We start from the raw sequence: 13,566 nt of genomic DNA on the forward strand, positions 1-13,566 counted from the left end.
TTCAAAAGGAGAGCCCAGTGCTTTCAATGGTGCAGAGTACTTTCCCAATACACTTCCACCTTGCCTTGCAGTCATAATAGCAAATAGTCAACTAGGGCGGAATTGCTGATGTCTCATTGTAATGTGTTGTTGTCACCCAGGGCGATTGGTCATGAGGTCCTCTGATGTCATAAAGCTACAGCATGATGGCATCTGACGTGAGAGCAAGCAAAAGGATACATTTTTCATGGAATTGAAATGGGTAGCAGGCTAGGCAGGATATCCAGCTGAAGATAAAGATGTTAAAATGAAAGAATCTAGGGCATTATTAGAGACTTATACATTTGTTTGTAGGTGTGGGTGATCATAATATTCTCGAGTTCTCTATTAGTTAACTGATAGGGATGTGCAACGATGAAGATGTTAGAATCTGTTCTTCAGAATGTTTATTATTACCACTAACTTTAGCATAAGCCTTCTTCCAAAAACGTATCAGGTCACTCAATAGTTATTGCTGTACCATAACCTAATGGGATTGCAGTGAGAAGGATCCCCTGTCACATGGCTAGCATTGACATCTTTTTATTTACATCCTAATATAGGTGCTAGCCTGGTTTAGAGAGTCATAGCAAATAAGGCTTTGGATTAAGAGAAGTATGCTAGGTTGAAAATAATATTGAGATTTGAATTTTTAGTGAGCTGTGGATTTTCGCATTGTTACAGGCGCCACAGTACTGATTATTGGCACAGTATACAAATATATTTGTTGTGTTGCATAGTGTGGAAATGTTCAAGTTCTGTTAATGGACTAACAGTGGACTTTTCCATCTGCAGATTATACTGAATGACCAGCAGAGGGAGTGATGCCAAAAACCATTTCTCTGCATTGCTGAGACCCCAAAAAAAAGAAAGGTTGTCAGCCTTCGACTTCCTTGATCAATTTACATGGTAGGTTAAACTCTCATTTAATCGGTTTGCTTGTCATTGAATGAAGTTCAGGGCGTCTGACAGCTCTCAGCACCTTTTAGTGGGGTCTTCCGCATACATATTATTTGTAAAGACTGAAGAGATATGAATGACGCTATTGGCATCATGATAGTTAATGAAAGACGTTGACTGTCTACAAGGCTGAAAATCCTACTTGAGATACTAGTGCTAGCAATTTATCATCACAGGAAATTAGTGTATTTGAGGCTGGAATGAGTTGTCTTACGTTAGACCTATTGACTTACTTTGGAACCGGTAAGCTTATTTACCCTGCCTCCCAGCGCTCTGTATGTGGGACTCTGATACTCAAGATGGATTGCTCTTTAGGATACTCTGTGTTTTTGTCACTCTAACCCACTTCAAAAGGAGAGCCCAGTGCTTTCAATGGTGCAGAGTACTTTCCCAATACACTTACACCTTGCCTTGCAGTCATAATAGCAAATAGTCAACTAGGGCGGAATTGCTGATGTCTCATTGTGATGTGTTGTTGTCACCCAGGGCGATTGGTCATGAGGTCCTCTGATGTCATAAAGCTACAGCACGATGGCATCTGACGTGAGAGCAAGCAATAGGATACATTTTTCATGGAATTGAAATGGGTAGCAGGCTAGGCAGGATATCCAGCTGAAGATAAAGATGTTAAAATGAAAGAATCTAGGGCATTATTAGAGACTTATACATTTGTTTGTAGGTGTGGGTGATCATAATATTCGCGAGTTCTCTATTAGTTAACTGATAGGGATGTGCAACGATGAAGATGTTAGAATCTGTTCTTCAGAATGTTTATTATTACCACTAACTTTAGCATAAGCCTTCTTCCAAAAACGTATCAGGTCACTCAGTAGTTATTGCTGTACTATAACCTAATGGGATTGCAGTGAGAAGGATCCCCTGTCACATGGCTAGCATTGACATCTTTTTATTTACATCCTAATATAGGTACTAACCTGGTGTAGAGAGTCATAGCAAATAAGGCTTTGGATTAAGAGAAGTATGCTAGGTTGAAAATAATATTGAGATTTGAATTTTTAGTGAGCTGTGGATTTTCGCATTGTTACAGGCGCCATAGTACTGATTATTGGCACAGTATACAAATATATTTGTTGTGTTGCATAGTGTGGAAATGTTCAAGTTCTGTTAATGGACTAACAGTGGACTTTTCCATCTGCAGATTATACTGAATGACCAGCAGAGGGAGTGATGCCAAAAACCATTTCTCTGCATTGCTGAGACCCCAAAAAAAGAAAAGGTTGTCAGCCTTCGACTTCCTTGATCAATTTACATGGTAGGTTAAACTCTCATTTAATCGGTTTGCTTGTCATTGAATGAAGTTTAGGGCGTCTGACAGCTCTCAGCACCTTTTAGTGGGGTCTTCCGCATAAGTATTATTTGTGAAGACTGAATCGATATAAATGACGCTATTGGCATCATGATAGTTTATGAAAGACGTTGACTGTCTACAAGGCTGAAAATCCTACTTGAGATACTAGTGCTAGCAATTTATGATCACAGGAAATTAGTGTCTTTGAGGCTGGAATGAGTTGTCTTACGTTAGACCTATTGACTTACTTTGGAACCGGTAAGCTTATTTACCCTGCCTCCCAGCGCTCTGTATGTGGGACTCTGATACTCAAGATGGATTGCTCTTTAGGATACTCTGTGTTTTTGTCACTCTAACCCACTTCAAAAGGAGAGCCCAGTGCTTTCAATGGTGCAGAGTACTTTCCCAATACACTTCCACCTTGCCTTGCAGTCATAATAGCAAATAGTCAACGAGGGCGGAATTGCTGATGTCTCATTGTAATGTGTTGTTGTCACCCAGGGCGATTGGTCATGAGGTCCTCTGATGTCATAAAGCTACAGCATGATGGCATCTGACGTGAGAGCAAGCAATAGGATACATTTTTCATGGAATTGAAATGGGTAGCAGGCTAGGCAGGATATCCAGCTGAAGATAAAGATGTTAAAATGAAAGAATCTAGGGCATTATTAGAGACTTATACATTTGTTTGTAGGTGTGGGTGATCATAATATTCTCGAGTTCTCTATTAGTTAACTGATAGGGATGTGCAACGATGAAGATGTTAGAATCTGTTCTTCAGAATGTTTATTATTACCACTAACTTTAGCATAAGCCTTCTTCCAAAAACGTATCAGGTCACTCAATAGTTATTGCTGTACCATAACCTAATGGGATTGCAGTGAGAAGGATCCCCTGTCACATGGCTAGCATTGACATCTTTTTATTTACATCCTAATATAGGTGCTAGCCTGGTTTAGAGAGTCATAGCAAATAAGGCTTTGGATTAAGAGAAGTATGCTAGGTTGAAAATAATATTGAGATTTGAATTTTTAGTGAGCTGTGGATTTTCGCATTGTTACAGGCGCCACAGTACTGATTATTGGCACAGTATACAAATATATTTGTTGTGTTGCATAGTGTGGAAATGTTCAAGTTCTGTTAATGGACTAACAGTGGACTTTTCCATCTGCAGATTATACTGAATGACCAGCAGAGGGAGTGATGCCAAAAACCATTTCTCTGCATTGCTGAGACCCCCCAAAAAAAAAGGTTGTCAGCCTTCGACTTCCTTGATCAATTTACATGGTAGGTTAAACTCTCATTTAATCGGTTTGCTTGTCATTAAATGAAGTTCAGGGCGTCTGACAGCTCTCAGCACCTTTTAGTGGCGTCTTCCGCATACATATTATTTGTAAAGACTGAAGAGATATGAATGACGCTATTGGCATCATGATAGTTTATGAAAGACGTTGACTGTCTACAAGGCTGAAAATCCTACTTGAGATACTAGTGCTAGCAATTTATCATCACAGGAAATTAGTGTCTTTGAGGCTGGAATGAGTTGTCTTACGTTAGACCTATTGACTTACTTTGGAACCGGTAAGCTTATTTACCCTGCCTCCCAGCGCTCTGTATGTGGGACTCTGATACTCAAGATGGATTGCTCTTTAGGATACTCTGTGTTTTTGTCACTCTAACCCACTTCAAAAGGAGAGCCCAGTGCTTTCAATGGTGCAGAGTACTTTCCCAATACACTTCCACCTTGCCTTGCAGTCATAATAGCAAATAGTCAACTAGGGCGGAATTGCTGATGTCTCATTGTAATGTGTTGTTGTCACCCAGGGCGATTGGTCATGAGGTCCTCTGATGTCATAAAGCTACAGCATGATGGCATCTGACGTGAGAGCAAGCAAAAGGATACATTTTTCATGGAATTGAAATGGGTAGCAGGCTAGGCAGGATATCCAGCTGAAGATAAAGATGTTAAAATGAAAGAATCTAGGGCATTATTAGAGACTTATACATTTGTTTGTAGGTGTGGGTGATCATAATATTCTCGAGTTCTCTATTAGTTAACTGATAGGGATGTGCAACGATGAAGATGTTAGAATCTGTTCTTCAGAATGTTTATTATTACCACTAACTTTAGCATAAGCCTTCTTCCAAAAACGTATCAGGTCACTCAATAGTTATTGCTGTACCATAACCTAATGGGATTGCAGTGAGAAGGATCCCCTGTCACATGGCTAGCATTGACATCTTTTTATTTACATCCTAATATAGGTGCTAGCCTGGTTTAGAGAGTCATAGCAAATAAGGCTTTGGATTAAGAGAAGTATGCTAGGTTGAAAATAATATTGAGATTTGAATTTTTAGTGAGCTGTGGATTTTCGCATTGTTACAGGCGCCACAGTACTGATTATTGGCACAGTATACAAATATATTTGTTGTGTTGCATAGTGTGGAAATGTTCAAGTTCTGTTAATGGACTAACAGTGGACTTTTCCATCTGCAGATTATACTGAATGACCAGCAGAGGGAGTGATGCCAAAAACCATTTCTCTGCATTGCTGAGACCCCCAAAAAAAAAAGGTTGTCAGCCTTCGACTTCCTTGATCAATTTACATGGTAGGTTAAACTCTCATTTAATCGGTTTGCTTGTCATTGAATGAAGTTCAGGGCGTCTGACAGCTCTCAGCACCTTTTAGTGGGGTCTTCCGCATACATATTATTTGTAAAGACTGAAGAGATATGAATGACGCTATTGGCATCATGATAGTTTATGAAAGACGTTGACTGTCTACAAGGCTGAAAATCCTACTTGAGATACTAGTGCTAGCAATTTATCATCACAGGAAATTAGTGTCTTTGAGGCTGGAATGAGTTGTCTTACGTTAGACCTATTGACTTACTTTGGAACCGGTAAGCTTATTTACCCTGCCTCCCAGCGCTCTGTATGTGGGACTCTGATACTCAAGATGGATTGCTCTTTAGGATACTCTGTGTTTTTGTCACTCTAACCCACTTCAAAAGGAGAGCCCAGTGCTTTCAATGGTGCAGAGTACTTTCCCAATACACTTCCACCTTGCCTTGCAGTCATAATAGCAAATAGTCAACTAGGGCGGAATTGCTGATGTCTCATTGTGATGTGTTGTTGTCACCCAGGGCGATTGGTCATGAGGTCCTCTGATGTCATAAAGCTACAGCATGATGGCATCTGACGTGAGAGCAAGCAATAGGATACATTTTTCATGGAATTGAAATGGGTAGCAGGCTAGGCAGGATATCCAGCTGAAGATAAAGATGTTAAAATGAAAGAATCTAGGGCATTATTAGAGACTTATACATTTGTTTGTAGGTGTGGGTGATCATAATATTCTCGAGTTCTCTATTAGTTAACTGATAGGGATGTGCAACGATGAAGATGTTAGAATCTGTTCTTCAGAATGTTTATTATTACCACTAACTTTAGCATAAGCCTTCTTCCAAAAACGTATCAGGTCACTCAGTAGTTATTGCTGTACCATAACCTAATGGGATTGCAGTGAGAAGGATCCCCTGTCACATGGCTAGCATTGACATCTTTTTATTTACATCCTAATATAGGTACTAGCCTGGTGTAGAGAGTCATAGCAAATAAGGCTTTGGATTAAGAGAAGTATGCTAGGTTGAAAATAATATTGAGATTTGAATTTTTAGTGAGCTGTGGATTTTCGCATTGTTACAGGCGCCATAGTACTGATTATTGGCACAGTATACAAATATATTTGTTGTGTTGCATAGTGTGGAAATGTTCAAGTTCTGTTAATGGACTAACAGTGGACTTTTCCATCTGCAGATTATACTGAATGACCAGCAGAGGGAGTGATGCCAAAAACCATTTCTCTGCATTGCTGAGACCCCAAAAAAAGAAAAGGTTGTCAGCCTTCGACTTCCTTGATCAATTTACATGGTAGGTTAAACTCTCATTTAATCGGTTTGCTTGTCATTGAATGAAGTTTAGGGCGTCTGACAGCTCTCAGCACCTTTTAGTGGGGTCTTCCGCATAAGTATTATTTGTGAAGACTGAATCGATATGAATGACGCTATTGGCATCATGATAGTTTATGAAAGACGTTGACTGTCTACAAGGCTGAAAATCCTACTTGAGATACTAGTGCTAGCAATTTATGATCACAGGAAATTAGTGTCTTTGAGGCTGGAATGAGTTGTCTTACGTTAGACCTATTGACTTACTTTGGAACCGGTAAGCTTATTTACCCTGCCTCCCAGCGCTCTGTATGTGGGACTCTGATACTCAAGATGGATTGCTCTTTAGGATACTCTGTGTTTTTGTCACTCTAACCCACTTCAAAAGGAGAGCCCAGTGCTTTCAATGGTGCAGAGTACTTTCCCAATACACTTCCACCTTGCCTTGCAGTCATAATAGCAAATAGTCAACTAGGGCGGAATTGCTGATGTCTCATTGTAATGTGTTGTTGTCACCCAGGGCGATTGGTCATGAGGTCCTCTGATGTCATAAAGCTACAGCATGATGGCATCTGACGTGAGAGCAAACAATAGGATACATTTTTCATGGAATTGAAATGGGTAGCAGGCTAGGCAGGATATCCAGCTGAAGATAAAGATGTTAAAATGAAAGAATCTAGGGCATTATTAGAGACTTATACATTTGTTTGTAGGTGTGGGTGATCATAATATTCTCGAGTTCTCTATTAGTTAACTGATAGGGATGTGCAACGATGAAGATGTTAGAATCTGTTCTTCAGAATGTTTATTATTACCACTAACTTTAGCATAAGCCTTCTTCCAAAAACGTATCAGGTCACTCAATAGTTATTGCTGTACCATAACCTAATGGGATTGCAGTGAGAAGGATCCCCTGTCACATGGCTAGCATTGACATCTTTTTATTTACATCCTAATATAGGTGCTAGCCTGGTTTAGAGAGTTATAGCAAATAAGGCTTTGGATTAAGAGAAGTATGCTAGGTTGAAAATAATATTGAGATTTGAATTTTTAGTGAGCTGTGGATTTTCGCATTGTTACAGGCGCCACAGTACTGATTATTGGCACAGTATACAAATATATTTGTTGTGTTGCATAGTGTGGAAATGTTCAAGTTCTGTTAATGGACTAACAGTGGACTTTTCCATCTGCAGATTATACTGAATGACCAGCAGAGGGAGTGATGCCAAAAACCATTTCTCTGCATTGCTGAGACCCCCCAAAAAAAAAAGGTTGTCAGCCTTCGACTTCCTTGATCAATTTACATGGTAGGTTAAACTCTCATTTAATCGGTTTGCTTGTCATTGAATGAAGTTCAGGGCGTCTGACAGCTCTCAGCACCTTTTAGTGGGGTCTTCCGCATACATATTATTTGTAGAGACTGAAGAGATATGAATGACGCTATTGGCATCATGATAGTTTATGAAAGACGTTGACTGTCTACAAGGCTGAAAATCCTACTTGAGATACTAGTGCTAGCAATTTATCATCACAGGAAATTAGTGTCTTTGAGGCTGGAATGAGTTGTCTTACGTTAGACCTATTGACTTACTTTGGAACCGGTAAGCTTATTTACCCTGCCTCCCAGCGCTCTGTATGTGGGACTCTGATACTCAAGATGGATTGCTCTTTAGGATACTCTGTGTTTTTGTCACTCTAACCCACTTCAAAAGGAGAGCCCAGTGCTTTCAATGGTGCAGAGTACTTTCCCAATACACTTACACCTTGCCTTGCAGTCATAATAGCAAATAGTCAACTAGGGCGGAATTGCTGATGTCTCATTGTGATGTGTTGTTGTCACCCAGGGCAATTGGTCATGAGGTCCTCTGATGTCATAAAGCTACAGCATGATGGCATCTGACGTGAGAGCAAGCAATAGGATACATTTTTCATGGAATTGAAATGGGTAGCAGGCTAGGCAGGATATCCAGCTGAAGATAAAGATGTTAAAATGAAAGAATCTAGGGCATTATTAGAGACTTATACATTTGTTTGTAGGTGTGGGTGATCATAATATTCTCGAGTTCTCTATTAGTTAACTGATAGGGATGTGCAACGATGAAGATGTTAGAATCTGTTCTTCAGAATGTTTATTATTACCACTAACTTTAGCATAAGCCTTCTTCCAAAAACGTATCAGGTCACTCAATAGTTATTGCTGTACCATAACCTAATGGGATTGCAGTGAGAAGGATCCCCTGTCACATGGCTAGCATTGACATCTTTTTATTTACATCCTAATATAGGTGCTAGCCTGGTTTAGAGAGTCATAGCAAATAAGGCTTTGGATTAAGAGAAGTATGCTAGGTTGAAAATAATATTGAGATTTGAATTTTTAGTGAGCTGTGGATTTTCGCATTGTTACAGGCGCCACAGTACTGATTATTGGCACAGTATACAAATATATTTGTTGTGTTGCATAGTGTGGAAATGTTCAAGTTCTGTTAATGGACTAACAGTGGACTTTTCCATCTGCAGATTATACTGAATGACCAGCAGAGGGAGTGATGCCAAAAACCATTTCTCTGCATTGCTGAGACCCCCCAAAAAAAAAGGTTGTCAGCCTTCGACTTCCTTGATCAATTTACATGGTAGGTTAAACTCTCATTTAATCGGTTTGCTTGTCATTAAATGAAGTTCAGGGCGTCTGACAGCTCTCAGCACCTTTTAGTGGCGTCTTCCGCATACATATTATTTGTAAAGACTGAAGAGATATGAATGACGCTATTGGCATCATGATAGTTTATGAAAGACGTTGACTGTCTACAAGGCTGAAAATCCTACTTGAGATACTAGTGCTAGCAATTTATCATCACAGGAAATTAGTGTCTTTGAGGCTGGAATGAGTTGTCTTACGTTAGACCTATTGACTTACTTTGGAACCGGTAAGCTTATTTACCCTGCCTCCCAGCGCTCTGTATGTGGGACTCTGATACTCAAGATGGATTGCTCTTTAGGATACTCTGTGTTTTTGTCACTCTAACCCACTTCAAAAGGAGAGCCCAGTGCTTTCAATGGTGCAGAGTACTTTCCCAATACACTTCCACCTTGCCTTGCAGTCATAATAGCAAATAGTCAACTAGGGCGGAATTGCTGATGTCTCATTGTAATGTGTTGTTGTCACCCAGGGCGATTGGTCATGAGGTCCTCTGATGTCATAAAGCTACAGCATGATGGCATCTGACGTGAGAGCAAGCAAAAGGATACATTTTTCATGGAATTGAAATGGGTAGCAGGCTAGGCAGGATATCCAGCTGAAGATAAAGATGTTAAAATGAAAGAATCTAGGGCATTATTAGAGACTTATACATTTGTTTGTAGGTGTGGGTGATCATAATATTCTCGAGTTCTCTATTAGTTAACTGATAGGGATGTGCAACGATGAAGATGTTAGAATCTGTTCTTCAGAATGTTTATTATTACCACTAACTTTAGCATAAGCCTTCTTCCAAAAACGTATCAGGTCACTCAATAGTTATTGCTGTACCATAACCTAATGGGATTGCAGTGAGAAGGATCCCCTGTCACATGGCTAGCATTGACATCTTTTTATTTACATCCTAATATAGGTGCTAGCCTGGTTTAGAGAGTCATAGCAAATAAGGCTTTGGATTAAGAGAAGTATGCTAGGTTGAAAATAATATTGAGATTTGAATTTTTAGTGAGCTGTGGATTTTCGCATTGTTACAGGCGCCACAGTACTGATTATTGGCACAGTATACAAATATATTTGTTGTGTTGCATAGTGTGGAAATGTTCAAGTTCTGTTAATGGACTAACAGTGGACTTTTCCATCTGCAGATTATACTGAATGACCAGCAGAGGGAGTGATGCCAAAAACCATTTCTCTGCATTGCTGAGACCCCCCAAAAAAAAAGGTTGTCAGCCTTCGACTTCCTTGATCAATTTACATGGTAGGTTAAACTCTCATTTAATCGGTTTGCTTGTCATTGAATGAAGTTCAGGGCGTCTGACAGCTCTCAGCACCTTTTAGTGGGGTCTTCCGCATACATATTATTTGTAAAGACTGAAGAGATATGAATGACGCTATTGGCATCATGATAGTTTATGAAAGACGTTGACTGTCTACAAGGCTGAAAATCCTACTTGAGATACTAGTGCTAGCAATTTATCATCACAGGAAATTAGTGTCTTTGAGGCTGGAATGAGTTGTCTTACGTTAGACCTATTGACTTACTTTGGAACCGGTAAGCTTATTTACCCTGCCTCCCAGCGCTCTGTATGTGGGACTCTGATACTCAAGATGGATTGCTCTTTAGGATACTCTGTGTTTTTGTCACTCTAACCCACTTCAAAAGGAGAGCCCAGTGCTTTCAATGGTGCAGAGTACTTTCCCAATACACTTCCACCTTGCCTTGCAGTCATAATAGCAAATAGTCAACTAGGGCGGAATTGCTGATGTCTCATTGTGATGTGTTGTTGTCACCCAGGGCGATTGGTCATGAGGTCCTCTGATGTCATAAAGCTACAGCATGATGGCATCTGACGTGAGAGCAAGCAATAGGATACATTTTTCATGGAATTGAAATGGGTAGCAGGCTAGGCAGGATATCCAGCTGAAGATAAAGATGTTAAAATGAAAGAATCTAGGGCATTATTAGAGACTTATACATTTGTTTGTAGGTGTGGGTGATCATAATATTCTCGAGTTCTCTATTAGTTAACTGATAGGGATGTGCAACGATGAAGATGTTAGAATCTGTTCTTCAGAATGTTTATTATTACCACTAACTTTAGCATAAGCCTTCTTCCAAAAACGTATCAGGTCACTCAGTAGTTATTGCTGTACCATAACCTAATGGGATTGCAGTGAGAAGGATCCCCTGTCACATGGCTAGCATTGACATCTTTTTATTTACATCCTAATATAGGTACTAGCCTGGTGTAGAGAGTCATAGCAAATAAGGCTTTGGATTAAGAGAAGTATGCTAGGTTGAAAATAATATTGAGATTTGAATTTTTAGTGAGCTGTGGATTTTCGCATTGTTACAGGCGCCATAGTACTGATTATTGGCACAGTATACAAATATATTTGTTGTGTTGCATAGTGTGGAAATGTTCAAGTTCTGTTAATGGACTAACAGTGGACTTTTCCATCTGCAGATTATACTGAATGACCAGCAGAGGGAGTGATGCCAAAAACCATTTCTCTGCATTGCTGAGACCCCAAAAAAAGAAAAGGTTGTCAGCCTTCGACTTCCTTGATCAATTTACATGGTAGGTTAAACTCTCATTTAATCGGTTTGCTTGTCATTGAATGAAGTTTAGGGCGTCTGACAGCTCTCAGCACCTTTTAGTGGGGTCTTCCGCATAAGTATTATTTGTGAAGACTGAATCGATATGAATGACGCTATTGGCATCATGATAGTTTATGAAAGACGTTGACTGTCTACAAGGCTGAAAATCCTACTTGAGATACTAGTGCTAGCAATTTATGATCACAGGAAATTAGTGTCTTTGAGGCTGGAATGAGTTGTCTTACGTTAGACCTATTGACTTACTTTGGAACCGGTAAGCTTATTTACCCTGCCTCCCAGCGCTCTGTATGTGGGACTCTGATACTCAAGATGGATTGCTCTTTAGGATACTCTGTGTTTTTGTCACTCTAACCCACTTCAAAAGGAGAGCCCAGTGCTTTCAATGGTGCAGAGTACTTTCCCAATACACTTCCACCTTGCCTTGCAGTCATAATAGCAAATAGTCAACTAGGGCGGAATTGCTGATGTCTCATTGTAATGTGTTGTTGTCACCCAGGGCGATTGGTCATGAGGTCCTCTGATGTCATAAAGCTACAGCATGATGGCATCTGACGTGAGAGCAAACAATAGGATACATTTTTCATGGAATTGAAATGGGTAGCAGGCTAGGCAGGATATCCAGCTGAAGATAAAGATGTTAAAATGAAAGAATCTAGGGCATTATTAGAGACTTATACATTTGTTTGTAGGTGTGGGTGATCATAATATTCTCGAGTTCTCTATTAGTTAACTGATAGGGATGTGCAACGATGAAGATGTTAGAATCTGTTCTTCAGAATGTTTATTATTACCACTAACTTTAGCATAAGCCTTCTTCCAAAAACGTATCAGGTCACTCAATAGTTATTGCTGTACCATAACCTAATGGGATTGCAGTGAGAAGGATCCCCTGTCACATGGCTAGCATTGACATCTTTTTATTTACATCCTAATATAGGTGCTAGCCTGGTTTAGAGAGTTATAGCAAATAAGGCTTTGGATTAAGAGAAGTATGCTAGGTTGAAAATAATATTGAGATTTGAATTTTTAGTGAGCTGTGGATTTTCGCATTGTTACAGGCGCCACAGTACTGATTATTGGCACAGTATACAAATATATTTGTTGTGTTGCATAGTGTGGAAATGTTCAAGTTCTGTTAATGGACTAACAGTGGACTTTTCCATCTGCAGATTATACTGAATGACCAGCAGAGGGAGTGATGCCAAAAACCATTTCTCTGCATTGCTGAGACCCCCCAAAAAAAAAAGGTTGTCAGCCTTCGACTTCCTTGATCAATTTACATGGTAGGTTAAACTCTCATTTAATCGGTTTGCTTGTCATTGAATGAAGTTCAGGGCGTCTGACAGCTCTCAGCACCTTTTAGTGGGGTCTTCCGCATACATATTATTTGTAGAGACTGAAGAGATATGAATGACGCTATTGGCATCATGATAGTTTATGAAAGACGTTGACTGTCTACAAGGCTGAAAATCCTACTTGAGATACTAGTGCTAGCAATTTATCATCACAGGAAATTAGTGTCTTTGAGGCTGGAATGAGTTGTCTTACGTTAGACCTATTGACTTACTTTGGAACCGGTAAGCTTATTTACCCTGCCTCCCAGCGCTCTGTATGTGGGACTCTGATACTCAAGATGGATTGCTCTTTAGGATACTCTGTGTTTTTGTCACTCTAACCCACTTCAAAAGGAGAGCCCAGTGCTTTCAATGGTGCAGAGTACTTTCCCAATACACTTACACCTTGCCTTGCAGTCATAATAGCAAATAGTCAACTAGGGCGGAATTGCTGATGTCTCATTGTGATGTGTTGTTGTCACCCAGGGCAATTGGTCATGAGGTCCTCTGATGTCATAAAGCTACAGCATGATGGCATCTGACGTGAGAGCAAGCAATAGGATACATTTTTCATGGAATTGAAATGGGTAGCAGGCTAGGCAGGATATCCAGCTGAAGATAAAGATGTTAAAATGAAAGAATCTAGGGCATTATTAGAGACTTATACATTTGTTTG

This window comes from Lissotriton vulgaris, chromosome 9 (assembly GCF_964263255.1).
Source record: "Lissotriton vulgaris chromosome 9, aLisVul1.2, whole genome shotgun sequence".
In the NCBI taxonomy this organism is placed as follows: domain Eukaryota; kingdom Metazoa; phylum Chordata; class Amphibia; order Caudata; family Salamandridae; genus Lissotriton; species Lissotriton vulgaris.